The sequence below is a fragment of the Danio rerio genome, chromosome 9 (assembly GCF_052040795.2).
Source record: "Danio rerio strain M-AB ecotype USA chromosome 9, GRCz13ab, whole genome shotgun sequence".
Taxonomy (NCBI): domain Eukaryota; kingdom Metazoa; phylum Chordata; class Actinopteri; order Cypriniformes; family Danionidae; genus Danio; species Danio rerio.
In genome coordinates this window covers 37,027,409-37,038,068 of record NC_141029.1, presented here as the reverse complement: position 1 = coordinate 37,038,068, position 10,660 = coordinate 37,027,409, and positions in this window count along the sequence as shown.

Sequence of the window (10,660 nt, the reverse complement as noted above, 5' to 3'; positions counted from 1 at the left end):
ACCATTAGAGGCTGCCTATATTCACACACTGTTGCCACATAACTATGCTTAAATCCTTTATAAAGTGATTTTTGCACTTTTAAAGGGGTGGTCCGCTACGATATCATATTTCAAACTTTAAATCATTTGTAATGTAGCTGTGAGAACACAAAAAAAACTTATCTGAATGCTCAGTGTGCTCAAAGTTCAATGCAAAGGGAGACATTGGTTTTTACAGCCAACAAAGTTTGGGGGCTATAAAAATACATACGGGCTAGTGAGATCACAAACGCTTCAAGTTATGTGCATTCATCACGTGCATACACTCTGCACAGCGAATGGGCGTGGCCAGAGGCGCTGTAATGTTATAGCAAAGTAAGCTAAAATGCTGTCCAAATGCTGCTTTTCCACAGAGCTTCTTCTGTTTCTGTATTTGGGCTTCCAAAGGACATGACACAATAGAAAATAGCTTACAATTTAATTTTAATTATGTTCCAGAGAATTATAAATAACGTATAGCTTGCATATGATAAAGGACAGCTTTCAGAATCTCTTCCAGTTCAATACTGGATTCGGCTAAATACTCCTCAAAGAAGGGGGGTAAACAAGGATGTAAACAATGGGAAATGCTGTTTGGCACCGTAAACACCCAAAATCTTCACCAGCACTGCAATGTGTCTCTATGTGGCCGCTTTCCCTGCTTTCTACATCTCAAATAACCAGTTCGCAAAAGATATGTGAACATGTCATATTACTTACACATGCTTATAACCCAAATATCTATGAAAGACACTGATCAGACTTCAGTGGCGTAGCGCAAAATGCGGAGACCCCCCTGCAGGGATCACCGACGGGGGCAGAGCCAGAGATATACACATACACACATATATCTAAGATCGGGAGTTTTTCTGGATGTTAGTATGCAATTTTTTTTTTTTTAATTATGAAATGTATAATTATACATCACTCTTCGACATTGATGGATCAGTGATTGTATGGGCATTGCTGACAAAAAGCTTATGTTAGTGTGTACAGAAATGTACCATTCACCCTACCTGTTAAATTTGATCTAATCCGTGTCCTGAAACACACCTCTCCTGCTTTCACTGCTCATACTGACAGAGTGAGCTATTTGTTTGTGAATGAATCTTGTTATGAACGACTCGTTCACTAGCCGACAATAATAGGCTACAAGTTTTTGGCAGCGCAGCATCTCGTTGTCATATTTCTTTTGCATTGTTTGCTGATTTAGTGCGAGTTGGAGCTACTTTGCCTAATGATGAATGCAGTAAGAGACTGTATTATCATCAATAACGTTACCTGTTTAGCACAAATTTCAGAACATACAAAAACGTAAAAAACTTAATCTTACCTATGAAATGTTCTGCCTTTGTGCTTTGCGCTAAAGTCCCGCATCTTCACGTAATAACACTGTCTTGACTAGTGCGGTTGAATGACATATGTCCTGGGAGCACTGTACCAATGTGGCGGCGCTATTGACGCATGCTCAGGGTCCCCATGCGATATCTAGTGTATATATCCATGTCACAAATTGAGGAGTGGGGAAAGTAGGCGGGGTGGAGCGACAACGCGGGGAATCCTTCACAAACTAAGGAGCGATCACAAACCGAAAGCGGCGAGAGCGTCAAAGTAGCCAGAAGTCATTCATTTTTTAACAAGAACCGGCGGCGAGAAACAGCAGCCCGGCTTCATTGGCTATGACGCGGTTCGGCGGCAAGCAATCAGAATGAAGTAGTCCACCGCTTGAGAGGAGTTCAGAGAACACAGACCTGTGAACTTTGGTTCCGACCACAGTTGTTCCCAAGAGTTTGATTATTGTGGTTCCTAGATTTTCAATTATTGAAAATCGCTACGACGTGGGGCCCCCTAATCACGCGGGGCCCCCCCACGGTGCGTGCCCTGCGGGCCCGTCCGCTACGCCAATTTCAGACTTTAGTTTAGAGAGCAGGCGTGAGGTTTCAGCTGTGTCCACTTCATTTTCTGTCTAATTCAGGATCACACTGACATGGCTGCTACACGACTGACAGTATTTACACAGTTGAGCCACAGCTTGTGCTAGTGACTGGACATGACGCTTTCTGTCATGTTGAGTCTATCTGCAAATCACAGCACATTATGTTAGCAGACCAATCAGAGCTCCTTGAGGGCGAGCTTTCAGAGGAACTGGGAAATTCGACAGTCATTTTCACGTTAGCTGAGTAGCTCATATGATCAAAGTAAGATATATTAAAAATTATGTCATTTCTTTTACTAATAAAGCATGAGCACACATTGCTTTGCACCCCATAAACACAACCAAGCCTTTAAAATACTCTGGACCACCCCTTTAAAAAAGATGCATGTTTCCACAGTAAAACATTGGCAATATAATGCAAAGGCATGTTCTGTGGGAATATAAAACCAGTGACTGCAAATATCCTAAACTGACTTTCATTTTGACTTATTTTTTGTGAATTTAACGTAGAGTTACATTTTTTACCCAACTGGCATTTACATTCATTTCAATTCAAAAATCTAACTCAGTGGTGCAGTAGGTAGTGCTGTCGCCTCACAGCAAGAAGGTCGCTGGGTTGCTGGTTCGAGGCTCGCCTCAGTTGGTGTTTCTGTGTGGAGTTTGCATGTTCTCCCTGCGTTTGCGTGGATTTCCTCCGGGTGCTCTGGTTTCCCCCACAGTCCAAAGACATGCGGTACAGGTGAATTGGGTAGGTTAAATTGTCCGTAGCGTATGAGTGTGTGTGTGTGAATGTGTGTGTTTTCCCAGAGATTGGTTGTGGCTGGAAGGGCAATCGCTGAGTAAAAAACTTGCTGGATAAGTTGGCAGTTCATTCTGCTGTGGCGACCCCGGATTAATCAGCCCGCATTAATAAGCCGACAAGAAAATGAATGAATGAATGAAATCTAACACTAGTTAGTGTTTTACATTTTTTTTTTGGTTGGAATCCAAGTGTTAAAACGAGATATAACAAGAAAAAAGAACGAGATATAACAAGAAGAATATGCAAGACATTTTCAGTGCAGTTTTAGTGTATTTCAACCCATTTTAAAATGACATTTACCATTTGATTTCTCCTTATTGAAGTGTTAAATGGTCGTTTCACATTCTAGACCCAAGGCTTCTATCACACGGCAATAATAATTCACTGGGTCATTAGTTGCAGGAGGCTCTCAATCTCAGCATGTCCAGCCGCTCTGGACAGTCAGTCCTTCAGGTCCAGGGTCCATACAGAGGCTAATGGAAGCATTCAGCCATTTCCCTCAGGTTTTTCCAGAGGTTGTCCTCATTCACGGGCATCCAGTCACCCCCCGCTATCAGGAATACAACAGCTCATTAGCGTCTGCCTGCTTTTAATGAAGAAATCTGCATACGTTAATTAGATCTGATTGTCTCTATGTGGTGCAGTCGCAGGCTGACTGATGGTACGGGGAAATTGCCTGTAATATAGGCTGTCTGACTCGCAATCATGTTTATGATTATGAAACACATGTCGTCTCCTCCACAAGGCCAGATACCAGCAGTGCATTGTAACTGTGGTCGCGTCGGTTTGTAATTCGCTGGCAGGTGATTCTTATTCCGGTCAGTGTTGGCGACTACACCGATTGCATTTTAATATCCATAAGGTCTGATGAAATTGCATTTGCTCATGACTGCCATATGCAAGTTATTACTTTCGCTCTTGCGCATCAAATGTCTATGAGATACATGTATGAGATAAAGTTGGATCTGCATTGGAATGGTAACCTGGCGTAAGGGGTTGCTGGTTCAGTTTATGAGTGTGGGAGACGGGCCTCTCCTGCGACTGGTAATTGCTTGGCCGACTCTGTCATTTCCTTTTTCAAAGCGACACAGTCGATAAATCAAATAAATGAGGCCTTTGGCTGGGTTAGATGTGTTGCACAGTGCAGAGTTCAGCCTTTTCTATTGTCTAAGATTTCTAACAAACACCCCGCCATTGATCTTTTCACAGTACATCAATAACTGAGAAAGGGGGGAGTAGTAGTTGTGTTCATACTGTGCAGAAAAGTATAAGAAAAATCATTTTCCTTTGTTTCTTTACAGTAAGTGCACTGCGACTAAAAGTTGTTTTGGGAGAGTTGATGCATTTTCTGATGGTTGGTTACAGCACACAAGTGAGATAAAGCTATTCTAGGAAAAGATCCAGCTGATTAAAAGAGAGTTCTGAGTTTAAGAAGAGTTTTGTCCATTTATTCCACTACATTACATCAAAATGGACATTTATGAGGCATGGAAAATGATAAGATGACAAGTTAGTTTGATGTAAAAGTTGCAAAAAACATTTGAGAAGATCTCGATTTTACATCAAATTGAAGTAATACACGGGCAACGCAGTGGCGCAGTAGGTAGTGCTGTTGCCTAGCAGCAAGAAAGTTGCAGGTTCGAGCTGGGTCAGTTGGCGTTTCTGTGTGGAGTTTGCATGTTCTTCCTACTTTCGTGTGGGTTTCCTCCGGGTGCTCCGGTTTCCCCCATATGTCAAAGACATCCAGTACATGGGAATTGGGTAGGCTGAATTGTATGAGTGTGAATGGATGTTTCCCAGAGATGGGTTGCAGCTGGAAGGGCATCCGCTACCTAAAACATATGTAGGATAAGTTGGTGGTTCATTCCGCTGTGGCGACCCCGGATTAGTAAAGAGACTGAGCCCAAAAGAAAATGAATGAATGAATGAAATAATACACTAAACTTTGTTGAGTTGCCAATGCATTATTTCTCTTTTGTTATTTTACTGCAATGTCCATCAAACTGAAAATTATAGATATTTGTTTATAGAGTTTGTTTTTTGTTTCCAAACCCATGTTTAATTTTGTTTCTCTTTACAAAGATTATTTTACTTTTATGTTTTGTTGTTGTTGTCATTTTTTATATTTAATATTAAATCTTTTTTATAATTTTATTTTTTATCAATTTAAATATTAAGTCAATATAATAATGCTGACTCAACCAATACAAATATCTTAGTGAATTAGTGATTTAAGATGATATAATGAAATATTAATAAACATATTAATGTTATATCAGAGGCATTAGATCGGGACCGTTTAGAGTTTTTCAGATTAAGTAAATTACATATATACATAAGATGTGTAATTATTGCTGCCAAGTGTCTGCAGCAATTTCCATGATTTCCATCCCTGAAGCCCTCAGCCTCAGGACAGTCTGATTGCTGCTTCATTACTCTGATCTGCCATTCACCAGCACAGTCTAATCTCTGTAAAGTGCCAATCATGACAGAGAGAAAATCAGATCTTTGTTTCCTATTCTATGAGGATGCATTTTGCTTTATTGTGTATGTGATTATGAATCAAATATGAGATCTGCGTCAGCATTTGATGCTTGAGAGATTATGTACTTTGCGCTGAATTTAAATGTGACAATTAAAACAACTGCCTGGCTGCTGTTTCCAAGATATTTTGGTTTAACATTTTATGTGTTTGTATTGTGAGGCTTTAGACAATCAGGGAAACAGTACACATTGTACTGTGTGAATGTACTGTCAATTTGGGCTTTGAAAGAAGTTGAACAGTAATAATAATTGAAGATAAGACAAGAATATTCTATTATGTTCTTACTTTTGTAGTCTATAAAAGTCCATTAAAAAAAAAAAAAACATTAACATACTGTAAGGATGAACATTATGAAAGCATGATCACATGTGTTCAATATAAAATATCAGATCTTAACTTGGAGTTTAGAAATGCTCTCTGTGGAAATGATCTTATGAATATGCAGAATTTGCTGTTAAATTGTTGAAAATGATGGCAAAATTATTATTAATAAATGGATAAAAGCTGTTATACAACAGTTGAGTCAACTGTTGGATAACATATCTTGAAAACTAGAGCTAATGAACTATTTTATACATCATTTTCTTTCTCAGTGACTCAGAATTATTATTAGTTTGACTACTTTTTTTTTTACTACATTTATTTCACAAGAATTTTGGCGGTAGACCAGTTTAATTGGTCAAACTGTGTTACAAGACCACTGGCAGATAATTGGCGGAAATTTGTAGAAGTGGCATGTACTTCATTATGGCTCCATTCCAAAAGCTGGTGATCAGCCTAATGCCTTTCCAGAGCAGAATCAAGTTTTAAGAGCTTGATTAAAGATAACTGAGACATACAGGGGTTGGACTATGAAACTGAAACATCTGGTTTTAGACCCCAATAATTCATTAGTATGGTGTAGGGCCTCCTTTTGCAGCCAATACAGTATCAATTTATCTTGGGAACGACAGTTAGAAGTCCTGCACAGTGGCCAGAGGAATTTTGAGCCATTCTTCCTGCAAAATAGTGGCCAGGTCAGTATGTGATGCTGGTGGAGTAAAACGTTTCCTGACTAGCTCCTCCAAAACACCTCAAAGTGGCTTAATAATATTTAGATCTAGGGGGTGTACAGGCCATGGGAGATGTTCAACTTTACTTTCATGTTCATCAAACCACTCTGTCACCTGTATTGCTGTTTGTATTTGTGCATTATCATCCTAATACACGGCATCGCCTTCAGGATACAATGGTTGAACCATTGGGTGCACATGGTCCTCCAAAATGGTTCGGTAGTTCTTTGGTAGCAGAAGCGCTCATCCAGCACAACTATTGGGCCTAGGGGATGCCATGAATTGCTGATCCACCCCCATGCTTCAGTCTGGGTGGTGTGCTTTTTTGGGGCTTCTCCACATCGTAACTCTCCCAGATGTAAGAAAAATAGTGAAGGTAACTCATCAGAGAAATATGCATGTTTCACGTTGTCCACAGCCCAAGATTTTCGCTACTAGCACCATTGAAACCATTATTTGGCATTGGCACGATTGACCAAAGGTTTGGCTATTACAGCCTGGCCAAGTATATTGACCCTGTGGAGCTCCCTAAAAACAGTTTTTGGTGGAAACAGTTGAGGCACATTTAATTCTGCAGTGAGTTAAGCAGCTGTGGTTTTATGTTCCTCGGCTTCCTCTTGCGTCCACAGTTACTCCTGTTGGATGTGGTTTGTCCTTCTTGGTGGTATGCTGACATTACCCTGAACACTGTGGCTCTTAATATATCACAAAGACTTGCTGTCTTAGTCACAGATGCACAAGTGAGATGTGCACCAACAATTTGTCCTCTTTTGAGCTCTGATATGTCACCAATATTGTGTGCATTGCAATATTTTAAGCAAATCTGTGCTATTACTCTGAATTAATTGGCCAGTATTTCAGTTTCATTGTCATATATTTAATCTTAACTGTTGAAGAAAAGCAACTTATACTACCAACAAATTCAAATGGTCAAAAAGGCACAATGGATGGTAATATTGTCAACAAATTTTCTAAATTAATTTTTACACATTAAAAGTGTGTGTTCAGCTATAATCATATGTGTTTTTTAGGTGTACTTTAGCTTAATATTCTGTAGTCCACATTTTAAGACAGGTGTACAGCATATTGAATAAAGCAAGTAAAGTAATTTCAAGTATTTTACAAACTTGGGTTGGGCGATGACGACCAATTTGGCATCGTACGATGTGTAATGTGAAAAGCAGGGGAGGGGGAGGTCTAGGGGTCTGAAGGGTGCGCGACTTATTTAAAGACCGGGAGGGAGACACACGATTTCTGGGTGATTATCACTCGTTTCGGGGCATTATGAGTTCTGCAACTCCAGGAACTTCCGGGAGACCTAGGATGTCTGAATATTACGTTTACCAACTATAGTGAGTCGAGATCCAGCGAATCATCCTTCAAAAACTCTCCGACGTGCACTGCTCTCTGCCTGGAGCTCAGAAGAGCGCATGATGGCGTGTGGCTGTGTGTGTGTGTGGCTGTGTCTTTGTGTGTGTGGTCACATGATGTGCGCTTTCAGCGGACGGAGGGCTGTTCAGAGATGCTAGGTAAAACGGTGTGGATGTGGATCATTTTCGTTCCAAAATGCCATTTTAACATCAAGATGTATTAGTGTAAACAGGGCCTGAGTGTGTATTTTTCACTAGCGGGTTTGCGACGGGGGCGGGGCGATGGATCGCGATGCCGGCTCAGCATCGTGTAGTCTATTGGCCATCGGCGATGGATGATGGCGTCGTCTATCGGCCCAACCCTAATACAAACTCATTCTCAAACTGAAAACTACATATAATGTATATAAGGTATATAAAGATAAACTTTTTTTATTTTGTGTCTTTATAAAATTATTATGCTGTTTGCTCAGCAAAATGCTAATGAAAAACTGATTTGGGTCCTTGGCACTTTGCCTGAAAACTGCTTATTGATTAATAAACCGTATTGAAGTGTTGACAGTGTAGATTGTTCAGATGAATCACATATGATATCCCACAGGATTCAGATTAGAACTGTTAAAGTTCCTTGACTGGCAGGTTTATTAAATAGCAAAGCTTTGTTCATCAAAAGAGACACTGATTTTTTGAGAATCAGACACCTTTAGTACATTTGCTAAATTGCTTTTTCTTTTTTTTCCTTCTCTCCCTGTGGGTGTTTTTGTCAACAGTCACAGTATGTTGCATTAGAACAAGCCTAACCGCACACAGGTCACTACTGACATCTGAAAGGTGCTTATGATCCTGTCAGAGGTTATCACTGTTATTCCAGTGCAATAACAGAGGTCCCTTCACATGATGGTGCACTGGACTATTTCAGACTTTCTCTGTCCGCCTCCATCAATTATGCTTTCAAGCGCAATCATATACTCTCAATCCAAATCATTGCTTTGAATGTCTTCCCATGGCTAGCCTGAAAGTTCATGGACATTCCTTGATCTCTCAACACACGTGGTAATCATAGCTTCTACTCCATTTGTGAAATGCGCTCTCCAGAAGTGGACACTCACCTTAGGCAATGTGTTCAGGGACACTTGTGAGAATTTCAAATAGAAATCTGGGACACTCTTAAGGGATGGTGTACAGATTTAGAGAATATTACTGATACTTTCTCAAGGACCTTGCTGAGAATATAATGGACAGTTGTAAGGCTTGTTTTATTTTCTTTTTTTAAGCCTACTTAAAATAACATTTTATTGGACAAGATGCAGCATGCATTTTATAATCTTTCTTTTTGTGCAGTAATGAAGCACTCAGATTATCTCATCTAAATTACTATCACATAAAAAAAAACTTGCTGGAGTACACCTCTCTTTAAAATTTGATTAAAGAGTTCAAAGGAATTTTAGCTTCATTTTTCATTTTCATTTAAAAACCCTTAGTCTTTGCTTTCAAGTCTGAATGTATGATCTGTGATGACAGCATTTGAACTCTACTAATTCAGTCATTGTTAGATTAGATCTCAAATGGCTTGAGCATGGCCTGATTCAGAGAAACCTTCTTAAAAAGTAGTTAAAAAGTTAACATAAGTTAACAAATTCTAAAGAAACTGAGAAAATGAATGAGCATTTCTTCTCCAATTTTTTAATAAACTTTACTTTTGTGATTAAAGTAATCAAAGATGTGTTTGTTAATAACTTTCACTATTTCTTGCTGGAAACTATTTGGTTAACTATAAATGGAGGAGCCTGGCTAAGCCAGGAGGCAATACTGTGTGGAGTTTGCATGATTTCCCGGTGTCTGCATGGATTTCCACTGGGTGCTCCGGTTTCCCCCATAGTCTAAAGACATGCAGTATGGATAAAGTAAATTGGCTGTAGTGTGTGTGTGCGTGCGAGTGAGTGAATGGGAGTATGTGTGGGTGTTGGGTTATGCTAGACAAAACATATGCCAGAGTAATTGGCGGTTCATTCCAGGGACTAAACCGAAGAAAATGGAGTGGGGAGGACATGGAGGGGCAAAAATGAATCTATATATTTTGTAAGCATTACAGTTTGGTGATTTCCAAGTTGAAGGTTATCATTACTCTTTTATTAGTTTTTTATATTAATTTCAAAAAGTTGATTTCCTATTTAGTTATTAAGTTTATAGGGTTCTAAGTGTCTTTAAGACAAAAAAAAATTTTTTTGACAATACAGAAGTATTTTGGGAATAGAAAATGTTTTTTTTTTCCCTAGTTTTAAAAACAATAAAATAGTAGCAGAACGTCATTCCAAAAAATGTTTTCTGAATTTCCCAATGCACAGTATTTTCCCCCACAAAAAAACCTACAAATGTTATCCTGGCAGTAATTTACTAGTACATTTTCTGATAAAAGTAAGTATAGTACAAATAAGAATACAGCTTCACAATACATTTTACAGGTTTTTTTGTATTCTGCAGCGAAAATTAATACCATTACCTCTTTGCATTCTAAAGTGCATCATGTATACCAGTTGCCAACCTTTTTAGATGTCACAGGTTTAGACACCGTCCTGCTCATCAAATGCAACAAGAAACATCTGCTCTACCTCCACAGTGGGCAGAGATGCCTTCGGGTACCAAATCTTCCATTTTATTTCCGTCTTTGTGAGTGACACAGTTTTGGCACAGCCTCCACTCTGGCTGCTGTGGGCCGTATGGTGGAGGCCGGGTCAGGGATGGGGCGGTCAGTTGTGACAGGCCCACCTGCTCTTGCCTGGGCTGGATGGACAGCACCAGCTGTTTCTGAATGTAGCAAGTCTGGGCAGCTGCCTCAATGAAAACCCAGAGCACAGCTCCAGCCGTTCACATTGACATTCTGCAATTACACACACCTACTAAAAGAGAGGAGAAGAGGAAACAAGGGGTTGCATATGA